The 25,604-nt window shown below is 34.7% G+C and overlaps 1 protein-coding gene and 1 non-coding gene across 3 annotated transcripts in view; both read left to right on the top strand.

Moving 5' to 3' along the window:
• Positions 1 to 768: 768 nt before the first annotated feature.
• LOC145674697 (uncharacterized) overlaps positions 769 to 25,604 on the top strand; it is a 99,676-nt gene continuing 74,840 nt past the window's right edge. The window contains exon 1 of one of the 2 annotated variants that reach the window (XM_081744946.1): positions 769 to 825. The gene's annotated coding sequence lies outside the window, so the exon portion shown is untranslated. Of the gene's footprint in view, positions 826 to 14,201; positions 14,459 to 25,604 lie in introns of those variants that run through there. The other variant, XM_081744944.1, reaches the window with a different exon arrangement.
• Positions 13,451 to 13,523, top strand: TRNAK-CUU (transfer RNA lysine (anticodon CUU)). The gene has a single exon. It is a non-coding gene; the product is annotated as a tRNA-Lys (tRNA).

Genomic DNA, 25,604 nt, shown 5'->3' with positions numbered 1-25,604 from the left:
AACGTGCATGCTCAAAGTTGTCTTCATTTGTGGCCCTAGATGATCGTCCGCTCCTTCCTCGTGCGTAACACTTGTGCCAATTTTCCAATTCATTCGTAGGCACTCCGTTGCAGCAAGACACTGTTCCTGTATTGTGCCGAGAGTCTTTAATGGATTGTCACCCCCTGATACGCCTTTCGACCACAAAAACCGGATCACTGCTCGTTGTTCCTCTTTGGTGCAAACTTGTAATGGAGCGGTCATGATCTATTGTAACAAAAGGGAGACAAATGTAGGAGTTAGTTTCAAACTTTCATAGTATCACCACACCAGCATAACAATAAAATAAACGAGGACAGAGATCAGTATGAAACAATGTAAGAAGTGTTGTGTAAAAATTGCGAATAGTTTTTGACTTACCCTCGCACATTTAAACAAAATTTCGTAGAGTACTTGCTAAACATTAATAAGTTGAGGACAAACCTCAGGTGATATTAAACATATTGATAATCTTACATTCTAGTTATAGCCACATAGTGTTTGGTAACATCTGTGCTACTATTTAGTCGCTGCACTTGAATGAACTTGAAACAAGCTATTTGATTTAATGTGGTAGCGTGATATCATAATTTTTTAAATACCTCTATTTGTCATTGATAGTACTTTTTTTTTCTTCTAATGATAAGATAAACCTCAGACTGACAGACTCCATCAGATTGACATTGGCTAATCTTTGCACAGGTGATTTATTGTAAAAACATATAGAATTATTTCTTATTGCAACATGAAAGAGTGAAAGTTTTTCAATATGGAGCGCTGAAAGTGAAGATACAAGTGTTTTCATAGGTACGTTCATTATTTTCTTTAAATTTCACGATAGAAAAGATTTTGTTCTTCTTAACGTTTAATGGAATCATTTTACATGAAATGGTTGAAAAGCTCTTATATGAGAAAACTGTCTATCATATACCTTTAAATAAAGGAAATCTGTAAATAGAAAAGATGACACAGAATTAAACAATGTTACATACAATCCATAAGATGAAAGCTTCAATGTAACATGGAAACAGGATGAATTTTAAGGAACAGACAGTTTGGTTCTTGCCTGAGAAAGAAAAAAGTTTAAAGTTGTTAGTGTTGGATTTTTATAACATTTTACGTCACAGGCAAACACCTTTAAATGTAAAATAGAATACATTATGGACATAATTATATATTTGCTTCCTATAACAGCTCTACATAATTTCTTCAAGAGTTATAGTTTTATTTTGTGGGAATAATAGATTACTACATGGCCGTCCCTGAGGGGGGGGGGCGACTAGAACAGAAGATGATTGTAGATCCTAACTCAGAGGCGGGTGTAGAAGATAAAAACTGGGAGGCCAACCACAAGCCAGACTATGTTAGACATAAGTTTACTATAAATTTTCAAAAATATACAAATAATAGCTTCAATTATTTTTGTCACTTAAAAAACTGGAGTGACCTAGATCCCCGGCCCCTGGGTAGATCTGCCTGTGCCCTAACTAAATTTAAGGTGGATTTCATTGAAGCGTCCGTCGTGTTCTTTGCTTGCGATGTGGCTGAATAGCCAACTGAGAAAGTTGTTTAAGTACGGATCTATGTGTAACACAACTTATTATTGGCAACGCATACAAATCGCAAGCAACGAACACAAGGAACGCTTGCATGAAAATCTGCCCTTACATCAAAATCTTGAGGTAAATGGGGAGCTACTTTAGGTAGTTGGATTGGGTTTCTACCTTCACCAGTACAATCTATCATAATATATTCTTCTTTCACTGTAGATCACTAGTTACAAATTTAACAGTCTATATGTACTATGATCATTAAGGATCTTCGTCTCGATGTGGGAATTATACAATTAATACTATCCATTTATTTTATATTTCCCTACCTTCATTGATTTTCTTCCAACATACTTTCTACCACGTCACCCAAAGCACAATTTCTTATCTAACAAATGACCTATCATCTTTTTCATTTTTTCACGCCCATTTATTCCTAATGCACTTTATTGGCTTATCATTCCAATCAACTAAGTTTTTCAATTATCCTCGTTATACAACTTGGAGAACTCAAGCTCAGTATATTTTGTCATTTTTAAGTAAGGTTCACGTTTCTACTGCATACAATGCAATGCTCAGCATTTAACTTCTCGTAACTTTATTAAGTGATCCAAATAGTGTGATTCTCATCATTATCATCTTAAAAATATTTCACCATTTCGCACCTTGCTTTCTATTTATAGTTTACATTTCATATCTTCGTTAATACGAGTAATACCAACTACACAAGTACATAAAACTAGCCACCTATTCTACTTTCTTTGCTCACATGAGCGACTTCTATACAATTTTCACAGTCTCAATAATCTTAGGTACCATAGCTTTATTTTTTTCCATGCTTGTTTCAATCTCAAATTACATATTTTTATAGCTTTGTCTTCTTTAACATCTTGTTAACTTTCAATTAAGATCCCGCAACGGGAGTCTTATCATCTGAAAAACAAATATATTAACCTGTTAACAGAGAGTATTGTGTTAGTTGGAAAGTTCTAGCACACCGGCCACTGAAAACGATAAATATTTAAGTGAAAGTTGAAAAAAAATGATAAATAAAAAAGTTTATAACTATTAGCTTCAGCTAAAAAAAAAAAAGTTATGGTTGATTTGATTAGCCTCAACTTTTAGATCATTGTTGTGTTTCCCCTTGCGTTTTCTCTTGGGCAACGATGTCGATCATATCATCATAATCTATGTTTCTCAAACTATCACGGTCAACATCGAAGAGAGAAAAGTCCCATAAACGCTTCGGAGATTGAGCAAACGAAGATGTCTTGATTCACCGTAATGACGAAAATGAATGCTGCGCTGAACTGTAAACATTTTATGTAAAAGCCATACGCAAATGCATAATAAACCTCTGAGATTTCTAGAACTGTCATATTTGATTGTCATCTGTCTTCTTCGAGGAAAAAAGTATTTGCTGCATAGTATAGAAACAGTTAACATTACCCATGTTTCCGAATACATAAGTTCTGTTGATAGTTAAAGATAATAAATACGGATCACCGTAATAAACTTTCTCCCTCACACTTACATGACCATATTTAACACATTATAGAATATCGCGCTTTTAATATCAATGTTTGCCCCCTACCTTCTGTAATTTCCAGAACTTCACTATGGGAAAACCTGGTGGGAGAAAATTTGTAGCCCCAGGCCATATCCCATTCGTGTATCCCAGGCCATATCCCTTGCTCCTACTTGCTAAATTAAATTATATGTCATGCTGCAATTATTATGGAAATCTTTATTAACGAGATATGAATAAAATTATAGCAGGTGTTTTCCAGGAAACTTTGTGTATGTTGAATCCACCCCAAGAGCCAACTACCCCTTGAAAATTTTTTCATGAGAACATGCCATTATTAATGTCATATTATATGGTTGATAAATATTTATTTCTGAAATATGAACAAAATCAACAGAGCAGTTTTAGGGAAAACCGAAACAAGTCAACTCTAAGAGTAGCCTATCTGCTGTGGATCTTTTCATGTAAAATAACTTATGCCATATTGCAGGATTTCTAACAAAACATTTCTTTGTAATAATAATAATAATAATAATAATAATAATAATAATAATAATAATAATAATAATAATAATAATAATAATAATTTGTTTGTGTTGTTTTCGAGGAAAATCACCCGAATCTGCAAGAAAACAACCTTTTTCAGTACTAATGAATTATTATATGGATGTTAATGAAACGTTTATTTATATAACTTAATATCGCTTTTTTTTAAAAAAAAAAAAAAAGCCCCTGGGTCGTTTTCTTTTAAAAAATCGACAGAAATGAACACTTCCTCAAGAGTAAACTACACTGTTAAAAATACTTTCTTAAATCTGTAAACCCGAGTAACTGTTTCTTATCTGTACACCGAGAATATCTTTTCTCAGAAACAAGAATTTTAAACTCTCATTAACGAGAAATGAAGAAAAGTAGGTGAAGTTGTATAAAGCGGAACGAGAAAATATACTGTTACTTTTCTGATCATTTCTAAGAAAATATCGTCTCGGTGCACAGATAAGAAACGGTTTCTCAAATTTAAGAAATTATTTTTAACAGTGTATGTTTCATGCATGATTATTCATATTCCACTGAAGGGTGAAAATCAAAAACGATTTTGTTCATACTGTATTTCATAAATCAGTATCCCTTTAAAAAAAACTCATTTCACTAGGACAAATTTAGAAAGGGTAGTTTACTTTTTGGTGAGTTCCTTTCAGACAGTTTTCTCGAAAACTACCGTACTTAAAATTTAACAAATAAATGTTTCATTAATAATAATCTGACAATGTGATATAACTCGTTTGTCCTGAAAAAAAAAAAAAAAAAAATCAGAATGAGTAGTTTAGTCTTGGGGTGAGATTTTTTTCGGGCTAGTTTCTTTTTCTAAAGTAACTCGGACAATTTTGCACATATTTCATAAGTACATACTTAATTATTAACATTACAGTATTATGGCATATGTCATTTCCCCTGGAAAGATAAACAAGGAGTAATTTATTCTCGAGGGTGATTTAATTAGAAGATCTTAAACTGTTCAGGTGATTTCGTTCATTTCAGTAACAACCCTACAGTATAGTAAGTCATTTCTCATGGAAAACGTCTCGGGGGTAAGTTTTACTTGAAATTATCCGAAAACGCCTATTATTGTATAATCTTGTTCATATTTTATAAATAAGTGCTTCAGTAATAACTGCAGCGTGACTTGATTTAATTAAAGAAGTAGGAGCGTGAAAGTTTAGTCCGATGGTCCGTACCATATGCTGTTTTTTACGTCCCTGTGCAATACCAGGGTCATGAAGAACTGGGCTTCTGAACTCTTGTGGATTCCGAATCACGACAGGGATTTGAACCCGATGCTGTTGGCGGCTGAACAAACCGCAGAAGAGCGCAGTCTTTGAGTTTAACGTCCCACGATTATGCTCTTTCGGCAAAGGGAGACGATGATTAAAGCAAGCAAATGATGATGAAAGAATTGGTGGAATGAGAAAATGGGCGAAAACGGGAGTACCCCGAGAAAATCCATGATGATGAAAATCCATGTTGTTCGCCACAATCCATGTTGTTTACTTGGACGGGGATCGAACCAGGGACCCCACGCACCAGAGGTAAGTGCTCTACCACTGAGCCACCGTGCCCCTCTAGAACAGTAGTCAATAATATATAAAATTATATATGAGTCATTTCTATATAGTTATTTTATTATATAGAAACAATATTCTCTCATGAAACAAATTTACAGCACGAATTGTCATATGGATGGGTACGGCAGCCTATAAAAAGTTTCGTTTTAACTCAACACTTTCTACTCTTTTTATTCAATTAAACAAATCGTTGTACTTACTTTCTTCTTTTCCTAGTCAATTAACATTTTTCATTCACTTTCTATTCTTCTTATTTAATTAAAATGTCAACAATTTCTACTCTTTTTATTCTTTAAAAAAAGTGTCATTTACTTTCTATTCTTATTTCATTAAAAATTAATTAACTTTCTAATCTTCTTATACGATTAACATATACGATCATTCTTATACGATTTCATTTCACTCGGCATTAAAAATTTCATTTTACTCTTTCTCTTCGGTATATAAGTTCCATGAAACCCGTAGATCCGTCGAAATTTCGAATTATTATTTTTTTTAATTTTTTTAATTTTTTTTACGATCACCATACTTTTTTTCTCCTGTCATCGAAAGAAAATTATATATATTTTTTTAATGATGAAGCCTAAAGGATTTTAAAGTACAAGCATATTTATCTATTTGTTTTATTAGACTTATTCCAATCTATGCTATGTATAAGTATCGGAAGTCTCATAGAACGGCTAAATCTGTCTATTGACAGGTATCAGAGCAAAAACGGCAGTGGTGTATTTAGGATCTTGTTTGGGGGGCTTGAGAACCAGTAAGAAGCATTTGTGTTGTACGTATAACACGAAAAAATAATAATGAAACTATTTCGGGGGGCTTGAGCTCGATACCCCCCTAAATACGCCACTGAAAAACGGTAAGAGATATACCGAGAAGCGGTTGTAGAAATCGATTCGGTGTCACAAGAATAGGTTCAAAACTTTTCTTAAACTCTTATTCAAACCGGAAGTGGTAGAAATCAACCATTTCCATTTTTAAAAGTTAATCTCGCAAAATGTAATAGATAGCGGAGAAGATGTTTTCTCCAAGAATACAATAATTAAGCTTCAGGGTTGCACCCTGCCCCCCACAAGTTACGGCCCTGTTAATCAAACAAGTAAACAAGGGCCAAATAAGTAAGTATGACAAAATGTTCCATGTGTCAAAGAAAGAGAATGCCATTGTGTGTAGTTGTACAATTCGCGGCAAAAAACCTGCAACATGAAGATGTAAGTTTATTGTGAAACTACGCCTAACAGCACAAGGAATGAACATAACGTCTAAGTGGAACGAATCAGGCCAGGATAAACCTCGGCCTCCTCCCGTGCACACTTATTTTGGAGCAAAAGACTTCGTCATTTCACAATGAACTTATATGCTCATGTTGCAGGTTTTTTGCCGCGGATTGTACAACAAAATGGGTAACTCTGCCGTTTCTGAGACCTCCAATACTGGACGTAATAGATACTGAAGACCCGGATGTGTGCCCGATGTGACGCAAAAAGTGCGTTCTTTAGTGCTACTTCAGAACCTATCGTCTCAAAGAACTATATAGCAAGGGCAGTACAACGTTCAGTCGCGAGCGTATTGGAATAAAATCGCATCTTTTTATAAAATCCATGACACTGTACAAATATTTGCTGGAGTGATATTTCAGATTAAAATTTTCTTGAAAACGCCAAGACAAGGACTAAATATCAAGGAAAATGATCAGAGTCTTGAAGGCAACTGGAAGAGGAAACAAACAAAGATATAGAAAGCGATTAAATGAAGATCAATTGGAAAAGTGGTCACTCAGCCACTAGTAACGAATCTTGTCATGTGGAAATACACGATACCAACGATGTGCAAGGTGACCAGAATTCTTACTTGCGAAAACGGGACGCATACGAATCGGCTACAGGGGGGGGGGGGTAATCTGACTTCCAGATTGCATTTTGGGACTCAGCAGTGTTCTCAATTTACAAAATACACAAGAAAGAGTGATAACACACCGTTTTTAACTTTACGTGTAGGCTACCACACAACAAATAATGGTTCCCGATTGCAAGTTTTACCCAACAATTCTTTTAACTAGTTGAACACTCAGAATTCTCACTCAATTCCCACTTGAACCACGAACACTCAATTCAGACTTCAATATTCAGAAGTTCTAGACACGTCTGAACCTTGGCAACGAGTGTCGGTACGGAAGAGAGTAGAATTTCCATTGATGATTTATATTTTGAATAATAATTACGGGACACCTAGGTCATTTTTAGTTAAAAACGGGACATTTAGGCGTCCCGTTCAAGAATCAGAAAAAACGGGACAACGGTTGGAAAAAAGGGACTGTTTCGGCTAAAACGGGACGTCTGGTCACCTTGACGATGTGGGAGTAGGAGGTGACAGTTATTTTCAGTGCAGAATACATTGCATACTTGGAAATGAAAATAAGAAGAAAAAGAAGCAGAAGAATATACATTCATTGTCTCATCTTCATGAAAAGAATCTTATCCAATCACATACTTCTCAACGTGACACTGGTAACTTCTCAGCAGATATGCATCTAATTGTTCAACGGGTTCATATTTATTGGTAATTTTTTAATACGAGAAAGAAACGGAAAAACACTAACTTAGCCGTGGAATTAAAAAAAATATATATACTACAAAGTCAATAATCACGAAAGAAAAAAATGGGGTCTATCAGACCCCACAAGAGTGTAACTTTTTTCACCAGAGTAGTTAAGGGTTAATGTCAAAGTAAGTTATTATGAAAGAATTAGGGAAACGAAAATTTAAGAAGAAAAACGACAACTAAGAGAAAACCAATAAATGATATTATCCCCACGAGATCACATAACCTAGATTGAAAACGGAATCCCTTACACCAGAAGTGAGCGCTCTACCACTGAACCATCCCAACTGTACTTTATAATTTTTGTAACTTTGTGTAACTTTACTATGTTCTATGTCAACATAATTTCATATATAGGAGCCTATGTCAACATAACTTCACCATAGGTCAATTTTGACTTCAAAATTTGCCTACATTTTGTTTTGGGAATCCACATGAAAGTTCAATTGCTACGGATTATTAGGCTAATCTTGAATAGGCGAAACTTGATATAACCGCATTGGGCTATCGATAGCCACACACATTAGACGGTCTTCGGAAAGTTTATCAAAAGAAATGGATGAAACTTGATGTATGCAGTTACCCTAAGTGGAAACTGAGCTCCAGGGCTATACCTAACAGACAAGGCTTGCTCGTCGAGCAAAACCGCGGGTGGCGTCACTTCAATATTTCTTACGCTGGTAAAGGTGTTAAATTCGTTATCAAAAACGTCAAACGCTCATCTGTAATTCCGGGGTATTTTGTCTCATATGCAGGTTGCTGTGATCCATTTTTCTGTTTATGCTATGACCTAGGGGCAATTGATATCAAATAATTTCTTATCAAGGGCACAATCATCATTCTGATAAGTCCGTGTAAACGCATTGATAGATACATAGGGTCTTACTAGTATTTTAAAATGTTCAAAACACAGATGATGTTGAATAGAATATTACAGTGAAGTCTCGTTAATTCGAACTTGGATAATTCGAAATATTGGTTAATTCGAACAGAAGTCCATTCCCCTTGAAAACTGTATTGAAAACAATAATAAAAAATCGTGGATAAATCGAACTTTTGACCTATGTTTTGGATAATTCGAAGTAAATACAGTTGAAAATGTTTAATGTTGGACAGATGTAAACAGAGAAATACAGTTTTAACGTGTTTTCAGTTATCCAGATTCAGCCATAGGGAAGAGTAATACAAAAGATAAATAGAAAATCGATGTAATGATAAAGATGAAGGTGAGTTGGGAAAGAAGTAAAGATAGAAAACGTGTGCCAATCTCATCTTGTTTCAGAATTGGTTGAAAATTTAAGATGAATTATTGATAAAGTCAACCAAATGTTATTAATATCGTATTCCACGCAATATATGAAATTCAGGATTTATTGACCGTACAAAAACAATCAAATTTAAGCAAATGAAGTTTACGACTTCTTAAAAGTGAGAACAGCATATTCAAATTGTTACTGGTGTTTAATTGTTTGGGCTGTACAGTGTTGCCACAGTCCTATCTCTGGAGTGGGCTGAAAAATAGTACCAAATTGGAATAAAAAGGGCTGAATTCATTATTTTATACCAGTGTAATACATGGCTCTATAACACGAAACTAAAAGAGGTGAAGTTCTAGAACACTTCCACCCTCCTATTCCAAGAGTGCAAACCAAGAAAGTACTCTTTTTAAAAACATCCAAATAGGAGTAACCCGAACAACCGTGGAAGTAGATGAAACTTTTATTGCACGTAGGAAGTTTAACAGAGGACGCAAATTAAAAGGGAAAGCAGTTATCATTTTCGGTATGTATTGTAAGGAAATCAAACGCGCCTTTATTTCAAAGTGACCAATAAACCAAAAAAAGTATTATGGCCATATACACTGAGAAAAATCCATTCTCCGGACAGCGTTATATTGTACAAATATACGGAATCCTCTTGCTTACTACATAAATCAGTATGGAGCATACGTTATCCATATGTTACATACGCATTACCCTTAGATGTTACATCATACCGTTGCAGGATGCCTGACATCTAACAATTTTCCGTATATCACATGCATATACTTATGTTACATTCCTCAGCTATATGTTATATACGACCACCTGTATTTGAGATCCTTACCTAGTGATGGGCAGTGGGAATATTCCCGGTGGGAAGGAAAATAAAAAATGGAAATATTCCCGAGTTTTTTCCCTGGCATAAAATTCCCGGGAAGGAATTTATTTCCATATCTTTATTTTATCTTCCAAATTATAAGAACCGTATGACTAATTACTTTTATTTTTATTTATTATGATTTACTTATAGGATTTAAATAATTTGGAGGTTAAAAAAAACAAAATTTGTTGACTATAATTTATATAACTAATCATATGATTTATTAGTTTCATTTCCATTTGCACTAAAAAGTAGCAAAGCACTAATTTACAAATGATAAAAAGGAAACAGTTTGTAAAGTAATGTAGAAATTATGTAGAAATAGAGATGAAGTACTATTAATATACCCCGACGCACCGTTAGTAATCGACGTCGGTCTGTCTCCTGTCTCTGACTCGGATTTCTAAAGAGGTACTCGGACTTCTCTTACATGTCAACTAACGCATGAAATTTCGAGAAATAGGTAGGAAGAAAGGTCGTGTGTGTGGCAATGTTACGTGCTAAATTATAAAGATAAAACAGTATCTTGAAAATTATGTGAACATAAATGCGTATGCACAAAAGTTGATAAATTGGTGAGACATGTATCTTCTGGCAGTTACCCAATCTAATTTGCTTATAACATTTAAAAATTAAATATATTTATAATATCAGTAGTAGAGACAAGTTTAGAAAATCCAATTACTTAAAAATTTAAACTGTTTAGCGGTAAAAAATATGTGGACTTATTATTTTTTCAACATATTTACTTTCATAGAAAATATGCATTGTAAGTAAATATACATTTATGTGTATTCTCTAATTATAATAAAATATTAATAAAGTAACATAGTATCGTTCAGAGTATACATTTTAAAGAATTCTCTGGAGACAATTGTAATAATATATTGTGATAAAAAGAACGAATTAAACTTTGAAATCATAATATAGTAATAGAATGCAATTTTCTTTGTGATTGTTCATAAATTCCCGGAAAAATTCCCATTTTGGAAATCTTCCCAGGGAATATTCCCAAAAAATATCTTCCCGGTAATTTATCCATCACTATCCTGACCGCCTATATTATTTCATATGGAAAGTACGTATAGATGGAACCATGGGCGGCGATTAGGGGGGCAAAGGGGGCAGTTGCCCCCCCCCCACTTTTTTGAAATGACCCATTAATGTATATAGTTTCATTTGGAAATATTAAGATTTTATATGTATTAATGGTTCATAGAAAACAATTGTGCCATAAAATGTTTGCCGTCTCGTGAGTACGTATTGGTTGTCTTCCGGTTCAGTTAAGAAAGCTACAGGAATTGCGTTTTAATTACCACGAAAAATGGCCCAAAAATTAACCTATTGGAGCGCCATAATTCGAGTGTATTTTTATTTTTCTTACAAGGGCTCAATATGTTAGTCAACCGTTTTGGTACAAATTGAGATAACATTTCGTACAAAAAGAAGTCCTTCACAACTTGTGAATCACAAGTTATTCTTTAATTGCACAAAAATCGAAAGTTCCTAAAATGTCTTTTCATCTTTCTAATACTAAGGAATATTTGGATTTGATTTGATTTTTTTTTTTTTTTGAGTTTAACATCCCGTTCAGCAGTGAGGCTATCTGAGACGAAGACCTAATGATTAACGTGGAATACGAACCACATAAGGTCCCGCCAGGAATCGAACCCGGGTTTCCCACGTCAAAGGCAATGTTTGCAGTGTAATATACGAGTTTAGGGGTGTACATATACAATTTTGTATATACGATTAAATTTAGTGAATTCAACATAATTCTATGTTTTAGGATTATTTTGTATAACTGGAGTGATTCTAAGTATTGTTGAGTTTTGATGTACGTATTCCAAGAAAGCGAAAATTGTACAGGCAATAAACATGCTTCGGGAAGCTGCAAAAGTACTTCTTTAAATGTCGCAGCATATGCTTGTAGTATTTACTATCTTTCTAAGAGTAATAACATACATTTAATAGCATGTGTGGAATTAAAAATATAAGTTGTTCAAGCCTCATTTTTCATTACTATTCGATTAATATTATATTTTCTGTTTATTTGTTTTGCAAATTTGTTATTAAATAGGCCCCTAATCTGATCACACAATTTTCCAGACAGTTCTTGAGCAAGGAATCAAATCTCTTCTTACACCTTCGTTGTTTAAGAGTAAAAAGACTAGTATCTACTTGCGTTGCTCTTGCCAATTTACTTTTAAAAAATATGAAACACGTTATACGGTATTTTAACTGGAAAAGAGAGTATCCTAATAGTTATACAACCTTTCGTCAAACAAAATGTTAGAAGAAACCAGGAAAACTAACATTGATATACAAATATTGAGATCATGTCTTGCCCCCCCACTTTTAACGTCCAACCGCCGCCACTGGATGGAACACTTATACGGAAAGTATTATAAAACATACGTTTTCAGTTACACGTCTGCTGTACGTTAACTCCAAAAACTACAGGAAGCTTTTTAAGTACGCCACCTACAATTTTTTCTCAGTGTATGAAAAAATATAAAACTAGAAACAAATCAATCATCGAGTTTGTGTGTAAATAGTACGTTATAATAAAATATTAAAATATAAATTATTGCTCCTTATTCTTGCTCATTTCACGACCGAAGGAGAATAACAGAATGTAAGAAGAATATAAGGTAAGTAAACTGACATTTGAAAAAAAAATGTAAAACCGGTCCAGGTACGACGGATGGGAATTCAAGCTGGTTACCCACCGTCACTAATATGTGTCAGCGGTCCGTCGTACAGGGTCCTAGAACCTTCTCTGAAAGACATCAAAAGAAAGAGAAGTAGGGAAAGTCTTACTGACACTTTTGAAAATGTGACAAGTATTTGTTAAATGGTGTTGAATTGGGTAGAATAGTATCAACTTTTCCACAAAATGGGCTGAAAATGCCAGCGTGGTACCAACGGGCCGATGAATGACAAAAAGGGCTGAATTTGGTACAATTGTACCAAGTGTGGCAACAGTGGGGCTGTACAATGTGTGCTGTAGTGTTGTACGTAAATATATTTTCCATTGTACACGTAGTTTGAATTATGTGGTGTCAATGTCCTTTGTTAGTTTGCGGTATTCGATCACGCAAATAATAAGCTGCTTTAAAGGTAAAGTCTACACCATATGAATATGTTTTTGATGCACAGTACTTTGGTTTCTTTGTTGTTATATATGTGAAAATGAATGTTGTTGGATAATTCGAATTTCGGATAATTCGAAGGTTTTACGTGTCCCCTTGGACTTCAAATTAAAAAGAGTCCACTGTATTAATTTTTAAGAAATGTTATTTATTTATTTTCATCATTCTACCTTACATAGCCTAAGCCTAGTAGTTACACTGAGAGCATAAATGGGATAAATGAATAAAAATGCAACGCACTTTTAGGCCCTATATAGGCTAGACCAAATTCGATCTTTCTTGGTGAATATGAGTATACATGAAATGTGCTTTTTTGTCATTTTCAGGAGAGCCCGGCTAGCTCAGTCGGTAGAGCATGAAACTCTTAATCTCAGGGTCGTGGGTTCGAGCCCCACGTTGGGCGTACAAACTTTTTTTTTTTTTTTTGCTGAGTTAGCATAACTTGATTTTGTATCCATGATTAATTAACGCTGCACATACTTGATTGGAACATTTTGTAGTTTAAAAAAAAATACTAACGAAGTACCAACAGTCGCTTTCTTCCAGAAAATATCAAATGCACTACACATCATATGCTCAAAATGCATATTCGAGACATGGGCTTCACGCAAGCCCGGAACTCAGACCCGTAGCCAGCCCAAAAATGTAGGGGTCGGTATAAGTTAATGGGGCCTGATCCAACCATATTATAATTCATTTGCAAGCCTACCGTGAAAAGTATAGAGGGGCAGTAAAAATTTAGCGGGGGGCGTTCCCCGTGCCCCCATGGATACAGGTCTACCGGAACTCAACAAAGAAGAAAATCATGTTCCCTTCATGTTCAAGTTAGTTTCGTTTCGGAATTTGTATGAATTTGAACTGACTTAACTGTCTATGGCTTTATTGTGAAATCAATTTACATTAGTTAACGATATACACTTATGTTTTAGAATTTCAAAGAGTTTATTTTTTGAACCAAATTGGTGACTTTTGCTTTATTCCTTCATCAAAAGATTATCTTTTTCTTTTTTGACTTAGAAATATTAATCTGTGCTCCTATAATACGATTTTCTTTTTTTCGGCATTTCATAAAAATCTTTGTTGCGTCTTGTATTTCAAATCGTTGTTAAGTCCATCTAGTATTATTTTATGTATTTTATTCTACATGAAAACAACGATGACAAATTGCAGTGCTTGAATATCGCTATTTAATATTTAAAATACTAGTTTATGCTTAATTTGATTATAAAGAAGCTTCTATATTTTCGTAATTATCTAAGAATATCAAATATTCTGCAACTGTACTTAGTGAATGTTCTGGAGAAACCTGAGAATATTTGTTTGATCTGAAACACTTAGGTAAGCAAAATTGGGTGAAAATATTTTATTTGTTGTATTCTTATAAAAATAATAAATTAAAATCTTTATATATCAGTAAGATTATTGTTTTGAAAAAAGATTATTTTCTTCTGACAATGCTTATGTTATAGTAAAAAATGGGGTTAACTGATGTATCGCCGGATCAATTTTAGGAAATTTATCTGGTGAATTGGAGAATTTATTGACAATGTTTAGCAGAAGGGGTCCAGATATTTTTTTCTAAAAACTTATAATTTTGGTAGTTGCTGTTCACATTAGGTTAGTTTAGGTTAGTTCAGGACGTTAGTTTAGGTTAGATTTGGTTAGGTTAGGTTAGGTTTAAGTACTTGCATCTTCCATTTCTCCCGTGTATATTGTATTTTTTACGTGCTTCTGGACCCCGTCTGCTAAACATTTACCAAATTTATTTTGGTTTGTGAGGAAAGTGAGTGAAAGTCAGATGAGGGGAATAGTTGAAGTTAAGAAAGTGGTGGTTTTTGGTTCTTGATGTTCTACGCAGCACAAGTATGGGGAGGCGAAAGGGACTATTTGGCGGAGAGGTACATGGTTATGATTTAATGGTGGGAAAGGCAGTGTGGAAATGGCGAGTATATGTCAAGGTTGTGACATATTTGTTTGAGTTTTATCGAATTATATAAGAATAACGAGCGTCAATTGAAATTGCATGAAAGACACAGTCTACTGAACAGTTAAACAGTTAGTCGTAACCAGTGTTCGAAATGGGAAAAAATCAGAGGCGGCATGTTTTATTATCTATCTAAATGTTGCCTAACTATCTAAATGTTGAAATACAGTGAGGGTATGTTGCCTAAAAGAATGCATTTCTATTTACATAATGACTGAAAACCATTTGAGAGGTTCTCTGTAGTAACGGGTGGGGGGATATGGATAGTGATCCCCCGCCAACAACTTTCTGAAAATATATAGAATTATCCTCTTATGTTGTATTTTAGAGAATTATGCACGAAAATGCTGAAAATCCGAATGAGGATATTAACAAATTCCTGAGGAAAAACTCTCGGTCCTCCCACTCGACTGTAAGGTACTGCAAACCCCCGGAAGGTCCACCCCACAGCAGACAACATCTACATCCGCCCATGCTCAAAATATGGCTTATATGCATTGACAGTTGTGTTGATTATATAAAAAAACAGGTGCAACCATAACAACGATACCATCAAAAAATTGTTATGGAACAGTTTTAAAATGCTGCTTGAGTGAAGTGATGCGCAAGTACCTAATAAGTTTCTTTTCTGATTATGAATTTGTGGCAGATTAAATGAAAATGTATTATTCAATGAAAATGTATTATTTACTATTGGTTTTACTCTCCCTACTACCAGATGAAAATGCTAAAATCTCCCTTGAAGTATTAAAATACTTGACGAGTAACCAGCTGACTGAAAATTTCCCTAATGTATCAATGGTTCATTCCCGTTCTGCCTAAAGGCCATCTAGCACTTTGTAGAAAATATCTTCAATGATCTTTAGACAGAACGGGAATTCCCGTTCTGCTAATCTTTGGAGACAGGGAATTTTATGCAGGGAGGGATTTTTAAAGGGAAATGCAGCACGAAAATGCTTAACTTCTAGCGTGTTTTTATGCAGATCGGAACTCATGTACGAGTGGCTGTAATAACGAAGGCGCGGAAAAATCCAAGGAAAATTCTGATGGTACGAATAAAATACAAGGAATCATATCAGTATATATTGGATGTACAGTCCGCAGAAAAAAAAACCTGCAACATGAGCAGGTAAGTTTATTGTGAAACGACGAAGTCTTTTGCTCCAAAATGAGTGTGCAGGGGAGGAGCCGAGGTTTCTCCTGGCGTGATTCGTGCCACTTAGACGTTATCCTGATTCCCTGGGCTGTTAGGCGTATAGATTCACAATAAACTTAACATGCTCATGTTGCAAGTCTTTTGCCGCGGACTGTACCAGTGCACACCTTATATGATTATATTTTCCTTCAATTGTCATATATTCTAAAATATTACCTGTAATTTTTCAATTTACTGAAATGACTTTTTTAAAACACTGAAAAAACCCATAAAAATGTAAAAATATTATAGTGAAAGGGCAGATTGGCTTTTATTACTTTCACACACACACACCCATATGAAAAGTTCTGGGTACTCCTATTTACTATATATTTAATATATTTTAAATACATTTAGCATATTACTGTAAGATTATTCATTTTAATTAGGAAAAGTAACTGTGATGTTACTTGATTTTTTTTTAGATAATCCTTATGAGGTAGCATATTGCAATATTTTATTTTGAGTGTTCTTTAAATATTTATTTATTTTAATTGTGAAATAGTGATCAAGATTTTTTAAACCAAAGATCAAAATGTGAAATATATACTTACTGTACCAATCTTATATGTTTTATTACGTTTCCAGTATTTAAAAAAAATCAATAAAGTGAAAAATTACAGATAACGTTTTAGATACATGACAGTTGAAGAAAAAATAATAATCCTTTTATTAGACTGCGCCTATGATTCTGTACCTTGAATTTTGTTCGTTTTGTCAGAATTTTTTGGGGGTTTTGTCCTCTCGAATTTTGTCCTGCGTTTGTAATAATCTGTTTAGTAATTCTAACAGATTCTATAAGAAGAATAACTGTACAGATTCTATAAGAAGAATAACTGTATCTTCAAGTTTCGTATAAATTTAGATATTATTCTACTTTTTCTTCTCGAAAAAAATGACTAGGATACAGCTCTGTTATTATCAGTGTTATTCACATCTACTTTAGTAAAGATGAACGTATTTTTTTTTTAATACCTGCAGGGAAATAGAAAATTGACTCAGTTAAAAATAAACCGTTTAACTTTGTAATTGAAACGAACACAAAGCAAACTTACTTCGATCTAATATCAAGTCATTTCAGAACAAAAATTCATTCGGATTTCCAGTAATTTATTTCCACCATGCTAAGGTTCGTAATATTTAAAAGGTACTACAGTTTACATCCTCAAGATAAGTTTGGTCGTATATTAAGCAAACAATGCAAGAGGACGCATAAGGCGGCCCTTAAGAAAGGGTCTTAGTCTTCTACATTACAACTCATTTTTCGGCGTCACCTTATCAGTTGATTTGTCTTCTGTAAATAGCAACAATAAAAAATTTCAATATCACATATTGAAATACTTGTATTTTTTGTAGAGTTTTAATCAAATCAAAAGGTCAGATAATTAGGGAGGGAAAGAGCCTTATAAGATTTTGTTTCGGTTTGGTACTTTTGGAGATAGAAGGCTAGAATTACGTGTAATAGACTTGGTGGCTTACGTAGATGCGGTTGCATCCTGTTTACATTTAGAACAGTGACGATGAGATCTTGTTTTAAATTGTATTGGCTATATTGACGATATGTGGTATTTAGTATTGCTAGTATTTACATTGACAATATAAGTATATATGATATATTGCATGTAATATAGAATCATATACAGAATACAAATGATCTGATCAGATGATGCCAAAAAAGAAGTTGTGATATACAAGAAAAGGATCTTTTCTAGGAGGGAGGTCGCCTTATGCATCCTCTTGCACTTAGTCCAGTCCCTGTCCATAAGACCCGTAGGAATTTTGAGGTGGACTAAGTTTCTCTTCAGATCCAAGTAAGACACGTCTCAGTGATGGAAAAAATCTTGGGTGATCATCTGGCAACCCGGGCATAAGTTGGCAAATTGGAAATTCAATATGGCGGCCATGCGAAAATACCATATTTACCTAAAACACGAATATCTCATCATTAAATGAAGCTAGAAACTTCATTCTTGTACCGAATTCAAGATAACGAACACTGTAATTAAGAAACATTCGTAACGTCGAAACACAGTGCCGCCATTTTTAAATATGGCGGCAGGTTTTTCGAAATGTCGATATTTTTCGTACACTATTATCATTTATTCGAAGATAACTACGAAACTATAAGAGATACCATAAACATACCTGAAATAAACGGGATAAAGCATAATGAGAGCTTTACAACGATACCAATATCTTTTCTCTATCTTTAAATTTGACGGAGTTATTGAAATTTTAGTAGCTCAAGGTGTTTGGCTTCAGATTAAGTTAAGAAAGGTTAAGCGCTAAAGCAAAACTATCCATGATTTTTTTGCACAAGTTTTAATGCTGATAAATTACTGTAAGATCTTACAGTGAGATTTCTAGGTAAAAGTGCAAATGGTTAATAATAATAATAATAATAATAATAATAATAATAATAATAATAATAAATCGTGGTTTCTAAAATAATAAATCAACAATTTCAGTAGAAAAAAGCAATATAATTAAAAGTGATATAAAGTTAGTACACTAATACAAATAATAATAAAAGCACCATATTTATAATATAACAAAGCTTTATGAAATTACTTGGTTTTGGTTTTCTTACAATCCTGTGATGAAATATTTTGATCGGTCTTGTTGAGGGCAACTAATTAAATGTTATTAATAAGTTCGTTGCATATTTTGTCTACATGGATTGAGTTACAGTTCGTAACGTTACCGATTATTACAAGTCATTTTGCACTTACAGAAGGTCGTACAACTAACAATTTTTTAAGGCATTTGCATCGTCTTGTAGAACAGCTCTTGCAAGTACATGTTCGAATAACATCTTCTGGTAGCTCATTAATGCTAGTATTCGGTGTGAGCGATGAATCATCTGCATTGTATGTCCATCCAAAATCCGTTGGATCTAATGGTTCTTCTGCTGTAGAATACGAATATACCATGTAAAAGGATCTTTTCAGGTGACCCCGTAATGACGAACTGGTGCAAGGTAATTCCTGTAAGCTATGAAGACTACTTTGATTCATAATTTTAAATCGGAGAGTGTCAAATGTCTTAGATCTTGAGCCTGATTTTACAACCCTGACCAAATATTCTTCAGCAAGTTCCAAGCACTCAGCACTTGGAGGAAGACTTCGTCCAAATTTGCACAAATACTTTTCCGGTTCTGCCTTAAGAGCGGATATTTTGTTACCTATCTTACTGGTAACATCAGACCCTGTAAGAAAATGTGCTGCAAGAAGGTCATCTGTTGCTGCACCTATTTCGTTGACAAGTGTGTGAGTTGGTATAATATTGGATCTTGATTTTCGCATCCATAATTCTGAAAGTCCATTTTCATGAAGGATCTTGTAAAAATGAATCAGTAAAACAAACACTTCTGTGTCATTTGAGAGCACTACAACGCGTTGCATCCCATGCTTAACCGCATGGAAAACGTGAGGGATAATGCGTATGTCAGCCTCCTCAACAGCTACTTTGAGAGTTCCTGATATTTCCGTGAATCTCTTATCTTTGATTGATACAGCTGGAGTAGGACCACCGTCAAGCAAGACGCCACTAAAAATAGTTTCCCAATCTCGATTTATTGTAACTGTCTTCAAAAATTCAGCCAGAGCAGCCTGAATCAAAACTTTGTTCTCAGATGATGCCCAAAATCTGTCCATCTGTACAGGAAGTGTTGTGGTAGTGCTTATTGATGCCAATGGTAGTGGCTGTACAGATCATCTTCTTTCCCTCTCAGCACTTTTGATTGATGTTGGAAGATAGCTATCAAACACATAGTCGACACGGCTGAATTTGCAGGCATTATTTACAATGGTGTCAAGTGATGTGAACAAGTCTTTAAATGTGACATTTCCTTTAACTTTCAGTCTTCGAAACTGGTTCATTACATCAACTACAACACAGGTTTCGAGAGGATCATTTTTCTGGAAATTTATGGCCGTGGTATCTAATCTTTTTATCAAAATATTCATAAGCTGAGACTTTGAGGGTTTCGTAGTGGCGCCGTGCTCATCTAGTAAGGGTGAAGGTGAAATATCATAACTAAGAATTTCTGCCATCGACAATCCTCTCTCCTTGGCAATTTCTACTTTTCTTTGAACCAGTAATTGATCCTTAATAACGCTTCTCACAGTTTTCTTTTTCATCTGCATGCTAGGTTGTGTTATACTTCGAAATGTGGGAAGATTTTGTCTGTGAATGGGTGCCATCAGTGATTTCGAGCGAGATATAAATCTTTCCTGTCGGAATGTGGCAAAAGCTTCTTCGGCAGTCATCAAAAATTGTAAAAGTTTCTTAGCACTCGATTCCGGGACACACTCATTGGTTAGAAGGTTGTGAAGCTTCACTGCGCTATTCACAATATATGGATTTTTTCTGCTCTCAATGTACTGGAACATGTTTTGGATGCTTTCTTCCATTTTATTTCTGAGCCTTCCCGTTAATTCATGATGCATTTTTAACTCATAATCACACGGTATAACATTAAGAATAGACTGAAATGTTTTTCGTATGAGCAGTACTTCATGGTAAGCAAGCTCCCATTCTGCAATATATTCCTTCCTTTTTGTTTGGCCAATAATCCCTCCAGCTGATTTTTGAGAACGATTTATTGTCCGTTCGAGAGCCATGTCAATACCCACAGCGTTAAATTTTCCACTTGTCCTTCGTACAACAAAATGTCCTTGTTTGAACTTGTTATATATTTCAGGATGGCGTGTTTCAAGATTCAGCATTTGCTCAAAGAATAGTGAACTCCATCTCAAATAGTTTATTCTGTCAAATACCTGAAAAACTGGAAGGATATCTTTTAGTGTTTGAAGATAGAGACTCCAATTACCTTCTCTGTCAGCTCTTATGAGGTTCTTTAAAAGACTTATTAGATGTAAGAACCCCCCAAGGAATTGACACTGCTCAGACATCCTCATCTGCTCTTCAGTGAAAACATTTAAGGCTTCCAAAACCTCCTGTGATGCTGCAATCAGCTCTTTAAACTTTGCTTGCGCATCTTCTGTTGTTGAGGGATTCATAGCAGTAAGAACTTCTGCAACTCTTGTAGATAACTGATAATCATCGTCAGAAGTATGCAAAAATGCTTTCCACTTTAATCTCTCCACAACTTCTACTAACATTAACATTCCTTTGAGTGACCTTACATAATTACTCCCTTGAAGGACACTTTCAGCAACTTTAACATCAAACACGTGATTTTCGATGAGAACATTTTCTAATCCACTCCCATTTATGTACTTACCAATACAAGAAAGTAAAATTTTGGTCATATGGAAAGATCCCAAGAGCAGCACTAGGTTTGGAAATTCATTTGAAACTAACTGAATTTCTGCTGCAATATGAAAAACGCCTTCATCACATGAAATTGACAGAGCTGGTTGATCGAGAACTGAAAGCAAGCTTTGAAAGTTTTTCATACATGAATATACAGTATCATAAGATGTTACTGGATAAGGCAAAATAGGGAGAAAACCAACTTATTGTAGTGGAACATCAGCTTCTGAAAAAACAGCACGAATTCCAGACCATGTCAATGTTTTTTTGATTGTCAATCCTCCAACAGCTTGCAACATACTTATCACTACCTCTTCTTTCTTGATCTCATCACACGGCAAAGTGTAAGCATCTTCAATGATTTTAAGATCCTGTGGAATGTTCAGCGGTGTTGATGGTTTCTGGTAATCTCTAATTTGTTGACATGGTAAAAGGACACCAGTTCGTTTCCTGAGTTTGTTAAGAGCTACTTCAGATAGTGGTGGCTTACTAGGATTTACACTTAGAGTTTTCTGGAATAATACCATAACAGTACCATGCGTACCCTGTAGACCGGAAAGGCTTGCCTCTTCGTGGTCAAAGTTATCCATAGCACCTACAGTGAAGTTACTACTGACAAAATGACTTGGAAGTGCAAGGTTCTGTGAGCATGCCATCATAGTGTATTGTGCAAGATTATGACGAGATTCCATAACTTCATTATAGCTGACTGATAACCCAGCTTTATTGAATAATGTTATCAGCTGTTTGCTCTTACATTTTTCATGAATTGAATGGCCAGTCATTAAATGCAAAAGGGTTTTCCTTTTTCCCTTATGAACATTATAAAACATTATCTGGAAAAGGACTTTAACTCGATTTGTTATAGGAGTTTCTCTCTTCTTCGTCTGAGCTCATAAATGTTTGACTGTTATCATTGATGTGAGAAAACAGCGTCAATTTATCCACGTTGAATACATGAGAGAAAAAATCAATTAGCGGTTGGGGAATAGGTGTTGTCTTCCATGATTTTTCTAGTTGATTCGCATCTGCAAATTCATTGTCTAGTTTGAAGTCTGTTTCCAGAAATGATTTTCTAATTAGCTTTCCAGCCTCTCCGACAGAAGAAACAGAACGTAGTTTCACTATTTCACTCACTCACTATTTCATCAACAGTGAGGTTTGATGAATAAACAAGTTGGGACTGGTTTCTTTGTAGTGGTTGGCAAAATTGAATAGTATCACCAAATATATTTTTCATGTATAGTTTGACCTCTTTGTTAGTAATTAAATTCTCTCCAGCCTGCTTGTTGACATAATCACGAATCTCAGAAAGGGTTAGGCCATAGCCATTATTTTGGAATGTTCTGAAAAAGTAGTCGACTATCCTCCATTAATTGACTTTTTGTTTTTTTGGGTTGATTCTCTTTTTGTTGACTTTGCTTTTTATATTTTTGAAGGTACGCTTCCAAACAAAGTTTGTGGTAGTATAAATCTGCTCCAAATACAGCGGATTGATCTTCAAGATCACAAGTTCTTGTGTACACGTCATCTTGGAAGTACAAAGCTGCTGCAAGGAATAATTTAGCACGATTCGTTTCACTTATTCGATATTTTTCTTTGATATTATTGCGTTTCAAATTTCCACAAATAATACATGGAAGACTGGCAGAATCCACCTTAGGAGATGGAGGGTTACAAGACAGTACGTCCCCTCTTAATTTTTTATATCTTGATGTTGACGAATCTTCCATGACGTCTTCCTTTGGTTCTACTTGCAGATTGGCTTCGTTCTCTCGCTTCTTCTTCAGCAAACGATTTTTATGAGTATAGTTTTTGTAACACTCATTTGAATAATGATATTTGAACTCAAAATCTCGTCCAAGGACACAGATTCGCTGGAAGGTCTCATCTTGCCATATTTCAGCTGCATCCAAGACTTTTTGTCTTCCTTCTATTGTAGTTGTGGTTTTCTCTTTATTCTTATGCTTTCGGCATATGATGCATTTGGAACCATCCACTTCTGTTCGGCTTCCGCTTCCACGGCCTAATTGTAGGCCAACAGGATGTTCATCATCATTCATTTCAATAAATGGGTCAGCTGAGTACTGAAAAAAAAAGAAACAAAATGTCAATGCTTACATTTAACGTGTAGGTGGGTTAAACACTTGAACATTACACCAAAATCACGCGTTTAAAAATTACTTTGGTAGGTGAAAATTCAAGGAATATTTTAATTAAGATGCGGATTTAATTACAATAATGTCCCGTATTGAATAGTGATAAAATTATTAAAGAAATTCCTTAGTTAGTAATATAAACCAAGATTTTGAAATACTGCTTGTTGCAAACATTGAGACAAAGGCTTTGGAGTAAGAACAACAAAAAACGTCCATGTAATCAAAACGAAACTTGATTACTTTCATTTGAAAAACTTATTTCTTTTACAACACGCAGAAAATATATCAAAAAAACCATTCAACTGACTTAAATAAACTACCTGTTCCACTCGAAATTTATAGATTTAAAGTATTTACCCACTATTTACACACATTTAGCAGATAAACACTATTTACACTATCATCCTCGTGTAAACATTACTCACAAATATTTGCAACCCTCAGGACAAAATGTTACTAACTTTTACACAGCATCATTTTGTGAGAGTTCGTAATATTACCCCCCCCCCCACACACACACACAGATTTGAAACCACAGGAGGGTTGAAATGGATTTTTCCCCCACTTGAGGTCACGAAAAAGTGAAATTTACTTAAATTCCCTTTATTTCCATTTGAAAAGTAACTTTTCCCCCTCATTTCTCCGCACATTTCGCACCCTGCACGCACATACACACAAACACACACACCTCCTTAAAATGTTATATACTAACGTAAACCCCATTAATTACTACCAAACCAGTGTTACTTCCAACGAAACCATAAATTTTAAAAGGGCGTGTCAAAAAATAACGAAGAATGTTCTTACCTTTTTGAGTTGATGTGAGGTGATTTTAGTTTAGCATCCTTTTTCAGCAGCGAGGCTATATGAGACGTGGACCTACTGATTAACGTGGAATCCAAAACACATGAGCTATCGCCGGGAATCGAACCCGGATCTCCCACGCCAAAGGCGCGTACGCTAACGCTTAACCACGAGAGAGCTCTCTTACATTTTTGAATCTGAACTACAAAAATGGTGTCCCGCAATGTATATGGATTTTACAGTAGATCTTAGTCGTACCTTTCTGGCACAGTCTACATAAAAATAAGGCGATGCCTATTTTTAATTATTACTTTGGATGAAAATCATGAGGAGATTGGCTTCACCTTACTAAATTTAATCTGAAGCCAAACACCTTGAGCTACTAAAATTTCAATATCTCCGTCAAATTTAAAGATAGAGAAAAGATATTGGTATCGTTGTAAAGCCCTCATTATGCTCTATCCCGTTTATTTCAGGTATGTTTATGGTATCTCTTATAGTTCCGTAGTTATCTTCGAATAAATGATAATAGTGTACGAAAAAGATCGAAATTTCGAAAAACCTGCCGCCATATTTAAAAATGGCGGCACTATGTTTCGACGTTACGAATGTTTCTTGATTACAGTGTTCATTATCTTGAATTCGGTACAAGAATGAAGTTTCTAGCTTCATTTAATGATGAGATATTCGTGTTTTAGGTAAATATGGTATTTTCGCATGGCCGCCATATTGAATTTCCAATTTGTCAACTTATGCCCGGGTTGCCAGACGATCACCCAAGATTTTTCCATCACTGAGACGTGTCTTACTTGGATCTGAAGAGAAACTTAGTCCACCTCAAAATTCCTAAGGGTCTTATGGACAGGGTCTGTATTAACTGTTTCTTTAGTATATGGCCAAACATGTCTTGATGATGTGAACTGTGGCACCTTTCAAGTACTGCAAGCCTTAGCATGCTGGAGAAAAGCCTTAGCATGCTGGAAACCCGAATAAAATTTTGTGAAATGTTGTTTTATGTTCGTTTCGGTTACAGTGTCAAATGGCTTTCTTGTAACTGAGTCA

The sequence above is a fragment of the Thermobia domestica genome, chromosome 2 (assembly GCF_964235325.1).
Source record: "Thermobia domestica chromosome 2, izTheDome1.hap1.1, whole genome shotgun sequence".
Taxonomy (NCBI): Eukaryota; Metazoa; Arthropoda; class Insecta; order Zygentoma; family Lepismatidae; genus Thermobia; species Thermobia domestica.
The sequence above is the reverse complement of the archived record's forward strand: the minus strand, read 5'-3'. Positions and strand labels throughout refer to the sequence as shown.